Genomic DNA, 14543 nt, shown 5'->3' on the forward strand with positions numbered 1-14543 from the left:
GTATAGATCAAACTCAGTGCAAACATACACCAAGTGGGCCCTGGAAGTGGATTTATGCATCAATTACTTACTTCTGTAAACCCTAGTAGCTAGTTTAGTATAAATAGAACTTTTTACTAGTGTATTAGACATCCTGGATTGTATTTTGGATCCTGTGATCACGTTTTGGGGGCTGGCCTCTCGGCCATGCCTGGACCTTCATCACTTATGTATTTTCAACGGTGGAGTTTCTACACACCATAGATTAAGAGTGTGGAGCTCTGCTGTACCTCAAGTTTCGATGCAATTACTACTATTTTCTATTCAATTCGATTTATTCCTATTCTAAGATATTCGTTGCACTTCAACATGATGAATGTGATGATCTGTGACACTCATCATCATTCTCACCTATGAACACGTGACTGACAACCACTTCCATTCTACTTTAGATCGGGCGCATATCTCTTGGATTCCTTAATCAGAATCTTTGTGGTATAAGCTAGAATTGATGGCGGCATTCATGGAAATCCGGAAAGTCTAACCTTGTCTGTGGTGTTCTGAGTAGGATTCCGGAATTGAATGACTGTAACGAGCTTCAAACTCGCGATTGCTGGGCGTGATGACAAACGCAAAAGAATCAAGGGATTCTATTCCAACATGATCGAGAACCGACAGATGATTAGCCGTGCTGTGACAGAGCATTTGGACCATTTTCACTGAGAGGATGGGATGTAGCCATTGACAACGGTGATGCCCTACATACAGCTTGCCATAGAAAGGAGTGACAAAGATTGTATAAAAGCAGTAGGAAAGCAGAGATTTAGAAGGAACACAACATCTCCATACACCTATCTGAAATTCCCACTAATGAATTTACATAAGTATTTCTATCCTTTATTATTTAATTAAGTATCTCTTTATATTTTTCGAAAACTACTATCAATTTGAATCCGCTTGACTGAGATTTACAAGGTGACCATAGCTTGCTTCATACCAACAATCTCTATGGGATCGACCCTTACTCACATAAGGTACTACTTGGACGACCCAGTACACTTGCTGGTTAGTTGTGCGGAGTTGTGACAAAGTGAGATTCATGTTTGAGAGCACCAAGTCTTTGGAGCCATTGTTGATGATCACAATTTTGTCCACCAAGTTTTTGGCGCCGTTGCCGGGGATTGTTTGAATTACAATTACGTGCAACCACAGCGCCAAGTTTTTTTGATCAGGCAACAACACCAAGTTTTTGGCGCCGTTGCCGGGGATTGTTCGAGTTTGGACAACTAACGGTTCATCTTGTTGCTCAGATTAGGTAATTTTCTTTTCAAAAAGTTTTCAAAAATCTTTCAAAAAAAATTTTCTTTATTTTTGTTTTTCTAAAGAATATTTTCGAAAAATTTATTAAGAAAATACAAAAAATTCATAAAATCATAAAAATCAAAAATAATTTTTGTTTCTTGTTTGAGTCTTCAATTTTTAAGTTTGGTGTCAATTGCATGTTTTAAAAATTATTATGCATTTTTCGAAAAATTCATGCATTCATAGTGTTCTTCATGATCTTCAAGTTGTTCTTGGTAAATCTTCTTGTTTGATCTTGATGTTTTCTTGTTTTGTGTATTTTATTGTTTTTCATATGCATTTTTGCATTTATAGTATCCATGCATTAAAGAATTCTAAGTTTGGTGTCTTGCATGTTTTCTTTGCATAAAAATTTTTTCAAAAATATGTTCTTGATGTTCATCATGATCTTCAAAGTGTTCTTGGTGTTCATCTTGACATTCATAGTGTTCTTGCATGCATCATGAGTTTTGATTCATAATTTTCATGTTGTGAGTCATTTTTGTTGTTTTTCTCTCTCATCATTAAAAATTCAAAAAAAATCTTTTCCTTAATTTTCTCATAATTTTTGAAAATTTGAGTTGACTTAGTCAAAAAATTTTAAAATTAGTTGTTTCTTACAAGTTAAGTCAAATTTTCAATTTTAAAAATCTTATCTTTTCAAAATTTTATTTCAAAAATCAAATCTTTTTCATTTTATCTTATTAATTTCGAAAATTTTAAAATTATTTTCAAAATCTTTTTCTTAATTTTATTTCAAATTTTCGAAATTACACTAACAATTAATGTGATTGATTCAAAAATTTGAAGTTTGTTACTTTCTTGTTAAGAAATGTTCAATCTTTAAATTCTAGAATCATATCTTTTAGTTTCTTGTTAGTTAAGTAATTAATTTTAATTTTAAAAATTTAATCTTTTTCTTAAAAATCATATCTTTTTTTATATATCTTTTTATCATATCTTTTATATCATATCTTTTTCAAAATTTTATCTTTTTCAAAAATTTGATTTTAAAATATCTTATCTAACCTCTTATCTTCTTTTCAAATTTGATTTTAATATCTTTTTCAACTAACTAATTAACTTTTTGTTTGTTTCTTATCTTTTTTAAAACCACCTAACTACTTCTCCCTCTCTAATTTTTGAAAATATCTCATCCCCTTTTCAAAATTCTTTTTAAATTAATTGATTGTTTTAAATTTTAATTTTAATTCTATCTCATCTTTAATTTTCGAAAATCACTAACTCCTTTTCAAAATTAATTTTTGAATTCTCTCTCTCATCTTCTTCTATTTAATTATTTATTTACTAACACTTTTCTTCACCTCTCTTCATCTCCAGTCACTTCCTCTATCCTTACCCTTGTGTTTGGATTATTCCTTCTTCTTAATCCTTATCCCTTCTCTTCTTCTACTAATAATAAGGATCCTCTTTACTGTGACATAGAGGATTCCTCTTCCTTTTCTTTTTCTCTTCTCTTTCATATGAGCAGGAACAAGGAAAAAAGACACTCTTGTTGAAGTTGATCTTGAACCTGAAAGGACTCTGAAGAGGAAACTAAGAAAAGCTAAATTACAACAATTCAGAGGCAACCTTTCTGAAATTTTCGAACAAGAGAAGGAGATGGCAGCCGAACCCAACAACAATAATGCAAGGAGGATGTTTGGTGATTTTACTAAACCCACGTCCAAGTTTGATGGAAGAAGCATCTCAATTCCTGCCATTGGAGCAAACAATTTTGAGCTGAAATCTCAATTAGTTGCTCTAATGCAACAGAACTGCAAGTTTCATGGACTTCCATCTGAAGATCCTTACCAGTTTTTAACTAAGTTTTTGTAGATTTGTGAGACTGTTAAGACGAATGGAGTAGATCCTGAAGTCTACAGGCTCATGCTTTTCCCTTTTGCTGTAAGAGACAAAGCTAGAACATGGTTGGACTCACAACCTAAAGATAGCCTGGACTCCTGGGATAAGCTGGTCACGGCCTTCTTGGATAAATTCTTTCCTCCTAAAAAACTGAGCAATCTTAGAGTGGATGTTCAGACCTTCAAGTAAAAAGATGGTGAATCCCTCTATGAAACTTGGAAAAGATACAAGCAGATGACCAAAAAGTGTCCTTCTGACATATTTTCAGAATGGACCATATTAGATATATTCTATTATGGTCTATCTGAGTTTTCCAAGATGTCATTGGACCACTCTGCAGGTGGATCCATTCACCTAAAGAAAACGCCTGCAGAAGCTCAGGAAATTATTGACATGGTTGCAAATAACCAATTCATGTACACTTCTGAGAGGAATTCCGTGAATAATGGGACGCCTCAGAGGAAGGGAGTTCTTAAAATTGATGCTCTGAATGCCATATTGGCTCAGAACAAAGTGTTGACTCAGCAAGTTAACATGATTTCTCAAAGTCTGAATGGATGGCAAAATGCATCCAACAGTACTAAAGAGGCATCTTCTGAAGAAGAAGCTTATGATCCTGAGAACCCTACAATGGCAGAGGTAAATTACATGGGTGAACCTTATGGAAACACCTATAATTCATCATGGAGAAATCATCTGAATTTCTCATGGAAGGATCAACAAAAGCCTCAACAAGGCTTTAATAATGGTGGAAGAAATAGGCTCAGCAATATCAAGCCTTATCCATCATCTTCTCAGCAACAGATAGAGAATTATGAACAGAATACCTCTAACTTAGCAAACTTAGTCTCTGATCTGTCTAAGGACATTTTAAGTTTCATGAATGAAACAAGGTCCTCCATTAGAAATTTGGAGGCACAAGTGGGCCAGCTGAGTAAGAAAGTAACTGAATCTCCTCCTAGTACTCTCCCAAGCAATACAGAGGAGAATCCAAAGAGAGAGTGCAAGGCCATTGATATAGTCAATATGGCCGAATGCAGAGAGGGAGGAAATGACGAAAATCCTAGTGAGGAAGATCTCCTAGGACGTCCTCTGAGCAAGAAGGAGTTCCCTATTGAGGACCTAAAGGAATCTGAGGCTCATATAGAGACCATAGAGATTCCATTAAATCTTCTTCTAACATTCATGAGCTCTGAAGACTATTCTTCCTCTGAAGAGGATGAAGATGTAACTGGGGAGCAAGTTGCTCAATATCTAGGAGCTATCATGAAGCTGAATGCCAAATTGTTTGGTAATGAGACTTGGGAAGGTGAACCTCCCTTGCTCATTAGTGAATTAGATACCTGGGTTCAGCAAACTTTACCTCAAAAGAGACAAGATCCTGGAAAATTCATAATATCCTGTACCATAGGCACCATGACCTTTGAGAAAGCTCTGTGTGACCTAGGGTCAGGCATCAATCTTATGCCACTCTCTGTAATGGAGAAACTGGGGATCATTGAGGTACAACCTGCCTTATTCTCATTACAATTGGTAGACAAGTCAGTAAGACAAGCTTATGGATTAGTAGAGGACGTGTTAGTAAAGGTTGAAGGCCTTTACATCCCTGCTGATTTCATAATCTTAGACACTAGGAAGGAGGAGGATGAATGCATCATCCTTGAAAGACTTTTCCTAGCCACAGCAGATGCTGTGATAGATGTTAACAGAGGAGACTTAGTCCTTCAATTGAATGGGGACTACCTTGTGTTTAAGGCACACGGCTATCCTTCTGTAATAAGGGAGAGTAAGCATGGAGAGCTTCTCTCAGTACAGAGTCAAACAGAGCCCCCACAATCAAATTCTAAGTTTGGTGTTGGGAGGCCACAACTAAAATCTAAGTTTGGTGTTGAACCCCTATATACAAACTCTAAGTTTGGTGTTGGAAGTCCACAACATTGACCTGATCACCTTTGTGGCTCCAAGAGAGCCCACTGTCAAGCTAGTGACATTAAAAGAGCGCTTGTTGGGAGGCAACCCAATTTTTATTTATCTAATTTTATTTTATTTTTATTGTTCTTTTATGTTTTATTAGGTTCATGATCATGTGGAGTCACGAAAAAAATATTAAAATTAAAAACAGAATAAAAAATAGCAGAAGAAAAATCACACCCTGGAGGAAAGACCTACTGGCGTTCAACGCCAGTAAGGAGCATCTGACTGGCGTTCAACGCCAGAACAGAGCATGGATCTGGCGTTGAACGCCAGAAACAAGCAACATCCTGGCGTTCAAATGCCAGGAATGCACCCTGAGGAGAGCTGGCGCTGAACGCCAGAAACAAGCATGGAACTGGCGTTCAACGCTAGAAACATGCTGCACATGGGCGTTGAACGCCCAGAACATGCATCACTTTGGCGTTTAAATGCCAAAATTGCATGGAAAGGCATTCTATATGCCTAATTGGTGCAGGGATGTAAATCCTTGACACCTTAGGATCTGTGGACCCCACAGGATCATCTCAGGATCTGTGGACCCCACAAGATCCCCACCTACCATATTCTCACCTTATCTCCTAATAATCCTATAACACACTTTCCCAAAAACCCTTCACCAATCACCTCAATCTCTCTTCCCAATTACCCCCTTCACTACTCACATCCATCCACTCTTCCCCATAAACCCCACCTACCTTCAAAATTCAAATTTCTTACCCACCCAAACCCACCCTCAATGGCCGAACCTACCCCCTCTCCTCTCCCTATATAAACCCCTCCATTTTTCTTAATTTTTACACAACACAACCCTCTCTTCTACACCTTGGCTGAATACACCTCCCCCTCACTCTCCTCCATATTTTCTCTTCTTCTTCTTCTTTTCTTTCTTCTCTTGCTCGAGGGCGAGCAATATTTTAAGTTTGGTGTGGTAAAAGCATAGCTTTTTATTTTTCCATTACCATTGATGGCACCTAAGACCGGAGAATCCTTTAGAAAAGGGAAAGGGAAGACAAAAGCTTCCACCTCCGAGTCATGGGAGATGGAAAGATTCATCTCCAAAGCCCATCAAGACCACTTCTATGATGTTGTGGCCAAGAAGAAGGTGATCCCCGAGGTCCCTTTCAAACTCAAGAAAAATGAGTATCCGGAGATCCGACATGAGATCCAAAGAAGAGGTTGGGAAGTTCTAACCAACCCCATCCAACAAGTCGGAATCTTAATGGTTCAAGAGTTCTATGCCAATGCATGGATCACTAGGAACCATGATCAAAGTAAGAACCCGAACCCAAAGAATTATCTTACAATGGTTCGGGGGAAATACTTAGATTTTTGTCTGGAAAATGTGAGGTTGGCGTTCAACTTGCCCATGATGCAAGGAGATGCACGCCCCTACACTAGAAGGGTCAACTTTAATCAAAGGTTGGACCAAGTCCTTATGGACATATGTGCGAAAGGAGCTCAATGGAAAAGAGATTCCAAAGGCAAGCCGGTTCAACTAAGAAGACTGGACCTCAAGCCTGTGGCTAGAGGATGGTTGGAGTTCATCCAATGCTCCCTCATCCCCACTAGCAACCGATCTGAAGTTACTGTAGATCGGGCATCATGATTCATAGCATCATGAATGGAGAGGAGAAGTTCATGAAGTCATCTCCCATGAATTCTACAAAATAGCCGATAAGTCCTCTACTTTGGCAAGGCTAGCTTTTCCTCATCTTATTTGCCATCTATGTTACTCAGCTGGAGTTATCATAGAAAGAGATATCCTCATTGAGGAGGACAAGCCCATCACTAAGAAAAGGATGGAGCAAACAAGAGAGCCCACTCATGGAACCCAAGAGATGCATGAGGAAGCTCATCACCAAGAAATCCTGGAGATGCCTCAAGGGATGCACTTTCCTCCCAACAACTACTGGGAACAACTCAACACTTCCTTAGAAGATTTGAGTTACAATGTGGATCAATTAAGGGTGGAACATCAAGAGCACTCCATCATTCTCCATGAAATTAGAGAAGATCAAAGAGCAATGAGGGAGGAGCAACCAAGGCAAGGAAGGGACATAGAAGAGCTTAAGAACATTATTGGTCCTTCAAGAAGAAAACGCCACTAAGGTGGACTCATTCCTTGTTCTTATTTTTTCTGTTGTTCGGTTTTTATGTTATATGTTTATCTATGTTTTGTGTCTCTACTTCATGATCATTAGTAGTTAGTAACTATGTCTTAAAGCTATAAATAATTCCATTAATCTTTCACCTCTCTTAAATGAAAAATGTTTCTAATTTAAAAGAATAAGAAGTATATGAATTTCAAATTTATCCTTGAATTTAGTTTAATTATATTGATGTGGTGACAATACTTTTTGTTCTCTGAATGAATGCTTGAACAGTGCATATTTTTGATCTTGTTGTTTATGAATGTTAAAATTATTGGCTCTTGAAAGAATGATGAACAAGAGAAATGTTATTGATGATCTGAAAAATCATAAAATTGATTCTTGAAGCAAGAAAAAGCAGTGAATAGCAAAAGCTTGCGAAAAAAATGGCGAAAAAAATTTAGAAAAAGAAAAAGCAAGCAGAAAAAGCCAATAGCCCTTAAAACCAAAAGGCAAGGGTAAAAAGGATCCAAGGCTTTAAGCATCAATGGATAGGAGGGCCCAAGGAAATAAAATCCAGGCCTAAGCGGCTAAATCAAGCTGTCCCTAACCATGTGCTTGTGGCATGCATGTCCAAGTGAAAAGCTTGAGACTGAGTGGTTAAAGTCGTGATCCAAAGCAAAAAGAGTGTGCTTAAGAGCTCTGGACACCTCTAACTGGGGACTCTAGTAAAGTTGAGTCACAATCTGGAAAGGTTCACCCTCATGTGTCTGTGGCATTTATGTATCCGGTGGTAATACTGGAAAACAAAATGCTTAGGGCCACGGCCAAGACTCATAAAAGTAGCTGTGTTCAAGAATCAACAAACTTAACTAGGAGAATCAATAACACTATCTGAAATTCTAAGTTCCTATAGAAGCCAATCATTCTAAACTTCAAAGGAAAAAGTGAGATGCCAAAACTGTTCAGAAGCAAAAAGCTACAAGTCCCGCTAATCTAATTAGAATTAATATTCATTTATATTTTGGGATTTATAGTATATTCTCTTCTTTTTATCCTAATTGATCTTCAGTTTCTTGGGGACATGTAACAAATTAAGTTTGGTGTTGTGATGAGCGGATAATTTATACGCTTTTTGGCATTGTTTTTAGGTAGTTTTTAGTATGATCTAGTTACTTTTAGGGATGTTTTCATTAGTTTTATGCTAAATTCACATTTCTGGACTTTACTATGAGTTTGTGTGTTTTTCTGTGATTTCAGGTATTTTCTGGCTGAAATTGAGGGACCTGAGCAAAACTCTGATAGGAGGCTGTGACAAAGGACTGCTGATGCTGTTGGAATCTGCCTCCCTGCACTCAAAATGGATTTTCTGGAGCTATAGAATTCAAAATGGCGCGCTTTCAATAGCGTTGGAAAGTAGACATCTAGAGCTTTCTAGCAATATATAATAGTTCATACTTTATTCGTAATTAGATGATGTAAACTGGCACTCAACGCCAGTTCCATACTGCATTCTGGAGTCAAACGCCAGAAACACGTCACGAACCAGAGTTGAACGCCCAAAACATGTTACAACTTGGCGTTCAACTCCAAGATAAGCCTCAGCTCGTGTATAGTTCAAACTCAGTACAAACATACACCAAGTGGGCCCCGAAAGTGGATTTATGCATCAATTACTTACTTTTGTAAACCCTAGTAGCTAGTTTAGTATAAATAGAACATTTTACTAGTGTATTAGACATCCTGGATTGTATTTTGGATCCTGTGATCACGTTTTGGGGGCTGGCCTCTCGGCCATGCCTGGACCTTCATCACTTATGTATTTTCAACGGTGGAGTTTCTACACACCATAGATTAAGGGTGTGGAGCTCTGCTGTACCTCAAGTTTCAATGTAATTACTACTATTTTCTATTAAATTCGATTTATTCCTATTCTAAGATATTCGTTGCACTTCAACATGATGAATGTGATGACAACCACTTCCGTTCTACTTTAGACCGGGCGCATATCTCTTGGATTCCTTAATCAGAATCTTCGTTGTATAAGCTAGAATTGATGGCGACATTCATGGGAATCCAGAAAGTCTAACCTTGTCTGTGGTATTCCGAGTAGGATTCCGGAATTGAATGACTGTGACGAGCTTCAAACTCGTGATTGCTGGGCGTGATGACAAACGCAAAAGAATCAAGGGATTCTATTCCAACATGATCGAAACCGACAGATGATTAGCCATGCTGTGACAGAGCATTTGGACCATTTTCACTGAGAGAATGGGATGTAGCCATTGACAACGGTGATGCCCTACATACAGCTTGCCATAGAAAGGAGTGACAAAGATTGGATGAAAGCAGTATGAAAGCAGAGATTCAGAAGGAACACAACATCTCCATACACCTATCTGAAATTTCCACTAATGAATTTATATATGTATTTCTATCCTTTATTATTTAATTAAGTATCTCTTTATATTTTCCGAAAACAACTATCAATTTGAATCCACCTGACTGAGATTTACAAGGTGACCATAGCTTGTTTCATAGCAACAATCTCTGTGGATCGACCCTTACTCATGTAAGGTACTACTTAGACGACCCAGTATACTTGCTGGTTAGTTGTGCGGAGTTGTGACAAAGTGAGATTCACATTTGAGAGCACCAAGTCTTTGGAGCCATTGTTGATGATCACAATTTCGTCCACAAGTATCCACCCGGTCACCCACGGTACCCCGGTCATCCACGCCTCCCGGACCGAGTAGCTTGCTTCAGCAGTAGCGCAGCCATGACCATGACATCTTCCTCTCATTCACATGTCCAGTTGCAAGGAAATAGGGCAGTGATGGGTAGCACTCCAGAACCTCTTTTGGGCTTTACTCCACAGCAACATAACACTCTGATGGCTTACTTGAAGCAAGCCGAGGCCCATGTGCCAGAGGCTAAAGATGATAAGAGTTCCTCCTCCTCCCAATCTGGTACCTCCCTAGTCCACATACACATATCCTTTGTTCTTCAAAAACTTTTTCTATTTTAAACTAAGATTTTTCAAAAACTTTTAGTGATGCTTGGATCATAGATTTTGGTGCTAGTGATCATATTTACTCTAATTTATCCTTTTTTTGCCTCATACACAAAAATAAAACTTATTCTTGTCCACATGCCCAACAGTTCAAATGCTATTGCGCATTATAGGGGATTAGTTAAATTTTCATCTTCTTTGACTCTTATTCATGCATTATATTTACATCAATTTCATTTTAATCTTATCTCGATGTCTAAGCTCACTTCTATATTACCTTGTGAACTGATTTTCTCTCAATTTTATTGTCTCATACAGGAATCGAGCAAATCGAGGATGATTAGTTTGGGTGAATTAAGAGATGGGTTGTATGTGTTAGACAAGAAGTCCACGACAAATTTATCAAATGACATCCATCCCACACATATTGCTTCAATCCACACCTCCAACCTATGGCATTTTAGATTAGGATATCTTTCTGGACATCGACTTAGCATTTTACATAAACAATATCCTTTTATTTCCTTGAATCATGAAAATGAAGCATGTGATGTATGCCATTTCTCAAAGCAAAAGAAACCTTCTTTTTCCATTAGTCATAATTGTGCTAATACTCCTTTTGATCTATTGCATCTTGACATATGGGGACCATTTAGACAAACTTCAATCCACAACCACAAATATTTTCTAACTATTGTGGATGATTTTAGTTGATTCACTTGGATTATTTTACTAAAATCTAAGAATGAGGTTTCTCAACATGTCATCAATTTTGTTGCCCTTGTTGAAACACAATTTAACTCTAAAGTTAAAACAATTCGTTCAGACGATGGCCCGGAATTTTTAATTCCAAATTTTTACTTGTCAAAGGAGATTCTTCATCAACGAAGTTGCATGGAGACTCCCCAACAAAATGGGCGTGTCGAACGTAAACATCAACATATATTAAATGTAGTAAGGGCCTTACTGTTTCAATCCAATTTACCTCTTAATTTTTGGTCTTACGCTATAAACCATGCAGTTTATTTAATAAATAGAGTTCCCTTTTCTATTCTTGATTTTAAAACCCCTTTTGAAACTTTGCTTAACAAAGAATTTAACTACAATGATCTCAAAGTTTTTGGTTATCTTTGTTTTGTTTTAACCCTTCTCAACCATCGTTCCAAATTTGATCAAAGGGCTCACAAAGCCATTTTTCTTGGTTTGTTATCGAATAGGTACAAAGGGATTCATTGTTTATTTGTTGGCTCAAAAGAAATTTATGGTGTCCAGAATTATTGTGTTTTATGAGCAAACTTTTTCCTTTTCTATAAATCACAAACAAAGACAAATACTCAGCCCAACACCACCAGCTGAAAATACCCCATTCCTAAACACTACACAAAATGAGATAGGCCGTCTCTTAAGAAATTGTAGGGACGTGTAGTTTATTATTGATTATGAGATTGCATCTTTTTGGGTTTTGAGTTTAATAAACAAGGAATGTAAATAATAAGAAAATAAATTAGTAACTAAGAAACCTCTTAGCAAGGATTGATAATTAGAAGTTCTATTCTCATTATCATTGTCAATTGTGATGGTAAATGGGAGTTGCCTTCACTCAGTTAATCTCTAACCAATGGAGGAAGGTCAAGCGCATACAATTAACTTGAGTTCACAAGTCTCAGTTAACTCAAAGTGAAAGACTAGCTTTGGTGAAGTTCAAGCTAACCGGCAATCCTCAATTACCAATCAACAAATGAGTTTTGATAACTCGAGAGTCTCTAATTGATTAATCCAAGTTAAGAACATAAAAATTTAATTTAAAATCCAACTAAGAATTTTATCAGACACTTGGAAGGCATAAATTAAAAGCATAGAAAACTAATAAGGAAAATAAATCTAAACAACCAATTGCAAGCATCAATGACTAACAATTAAAGAGAGCAACAATAAACATATAAAACACAAATTGCATTAGAAGATATCAAATGTAACAATAGCTCATAAATATGAAAATGGCACAAAAGGGAAATAACAAGGGAGGAAGATGAACTAAAGTGCTTGAACAAATAAGAGTAAGAGAAAACTAAATTAAAGTGAAATTGAACCTGAACCTTAGGAGAAATTGAAAGAGAAACCCTAAAACCTAGAGAGAGAAAACTACATCTAAAACCTAATTTGTGTGAATAAATGTTGAATGAATTATGAATGATTGATTCTCCCACTTTGCAGCCTCTAATATGTGTTTTCGGGCTTAGAACTGGGGCAAAACCATCTCAGAAATCGCTCCCAGCAAGTTCTAATATCTGTAGCACGTGACGTCGCTGAACAAAAACTTGGTCACGCATACGCGTCGCCCACGCATATGCATCGCTTGTCTGCCGCACCAGTCACACGTACGCGTCATACCACGCGTGCACATCACCTAACTGCAAGGCAACTATGACAAATTGCATATCATTTTTAAGCCCCGAATGTTAGCTTTCCAACGCAATTAGAACCGCCTCATTCGGACCTCTGTAGCTCAAGTTATGATCAATTTAGTACGAAGAGGTCAAGATTGACAGCTTAGCAATTCCTTCAATTTCTTGTATTCCTTCCACTTTTGCATGCTTCCTTTCCATCCTCTAAGCCATTCCTGCCCTATAAACCTTGAAAACACTTAACAAACATATCACGGCATCAAATGGTAATAAGAGAGGATTAAAATTAGCAAATTTAAGGTCAAATAAGCATGTTTTCAATCATAGCACAAAATTAGGAAGAAAAATGTAAAACATGCGAATTCTATGAATAAGTGTGAGAATAAGGGATAAAATCTACTCAATTCAGTACAAAATAGCAGTTTATCAATAGGCCCACATAAAGTTCCAACAAATCCCTTCTTATCTATTGGGCCACAACCCTTGACCCATGATCCAATCACTCCCCCTCATCTCTCTCAGACTCCACAACGTGCCCTAACTCCCCTTGTTATGTTCAATCCCCAGCAGCCATTCCTAACCCTTTCACCATGCCCTCAACCCCTCTCAAAGACCACCATACACAACTTACCAAATCCACCCCCACTCCTTTACTGTCTCTCCTATCGCCCCAAACTCATCAACATCAACCAATACCCCATCTTCTATCTCACCCAAGACCACCACCCCTCCCATGCCACCACTGCGACGAAGTTTTCGTGCCACTAGGCCACCAATACACCTTCAGGACTACGAATGCAATGCCTCTCTTCATTCATCCACGTCAACAACCTCAAGAACTCGATATCCAATTTCTTCTGTCCTCTTTCTCTCAAATTTCTCAGTCAGTTATAAAAGCTTATTATCATCTTTATACTCTGACCATGAACCTCGATCTTTTCAAGAAGCAAATTAATCCCCTCAGTGCCGTGCCACCATGAAAGAGGAACTTGTTGCTTTGGATTTGAACCAAATTTGGTCTCTGGTGGATTGCCCTCCACGAGTGAAACCCATAGGCTGCAAATGGGTATTCAAAAATTAAAAGGCATCTAGATGGGCCCATTGAGCGTTACAAAGCACGGTTAGTAGCAAAATGGTTTACGCAAATAGAGAGCATAGATTTTTCTGCAGATCTTTTCCCCAGTGGTGAAGCCTACCACTATTAGACTGGTCTTAGCCATTGTTTCCATCTGAAAGTGGCCAATCCATCAACTCGATGTCAATAACGCTTTTCTTCATGGAAATCTTACTGAAGTTGTGTATATGGATCCACCTCCCGGCCTCACTCTCAGTAATCCAAGGATCTGTTGTCGTCTTCACAAATCCTTATATGGACTGAAACAATCGAGCCAAATGTGGTATGATAAGCTTTCTCTACTCTTGATGTCTTGTGGGTATCAACATACTATCTTTGATTATAGTCTTTTTATTAGATTTTTGGGCAATGAAATTTCTATTCTATTGGTCTATATTGATGACATTGTCATCACTGGCAGTTCAGTTTCTGAATTAGCAGCTATCAAGCATATTTTAGATACACATTTCAAGATTAAGGATCTTGGTACCTTGAAGTACTTTCTTGGTATTGAGGTAGCCCATTCCTCAAAAGGAATTTTCCTCTCACAACATAAATACTGCATTGATGTGTTATCTGACTCTGGATTGCTAGGTGCAAAACCTGTTAGTTCTCCTATGGACATCACAACTAAATTGTTTCAAGATGATAACCCTCTTTTTCCTGATCCTTTGGTGTATCGCCGATTAGTTGGACGCCTCATATATCTCACTACTACAAGGTCAGATATCACCTATGCAACTCAGTAATTAAGTCAATTC

This window comes from Arachis hypogaea, chromosome 7 (assembly GCF_003086295.3).
Source record: "Arachis hypogaea cultivar Tifrunner chromosome 7, arahy.Tifrunner.gnm2.J5K5, whole genome shotgun sequence".
NCBI lineage: Eukaryota > Viridiplantae > Streptophyta > Magnoliopsida > Fabales > Fabaceae > Arachis > Arachis hypogaea.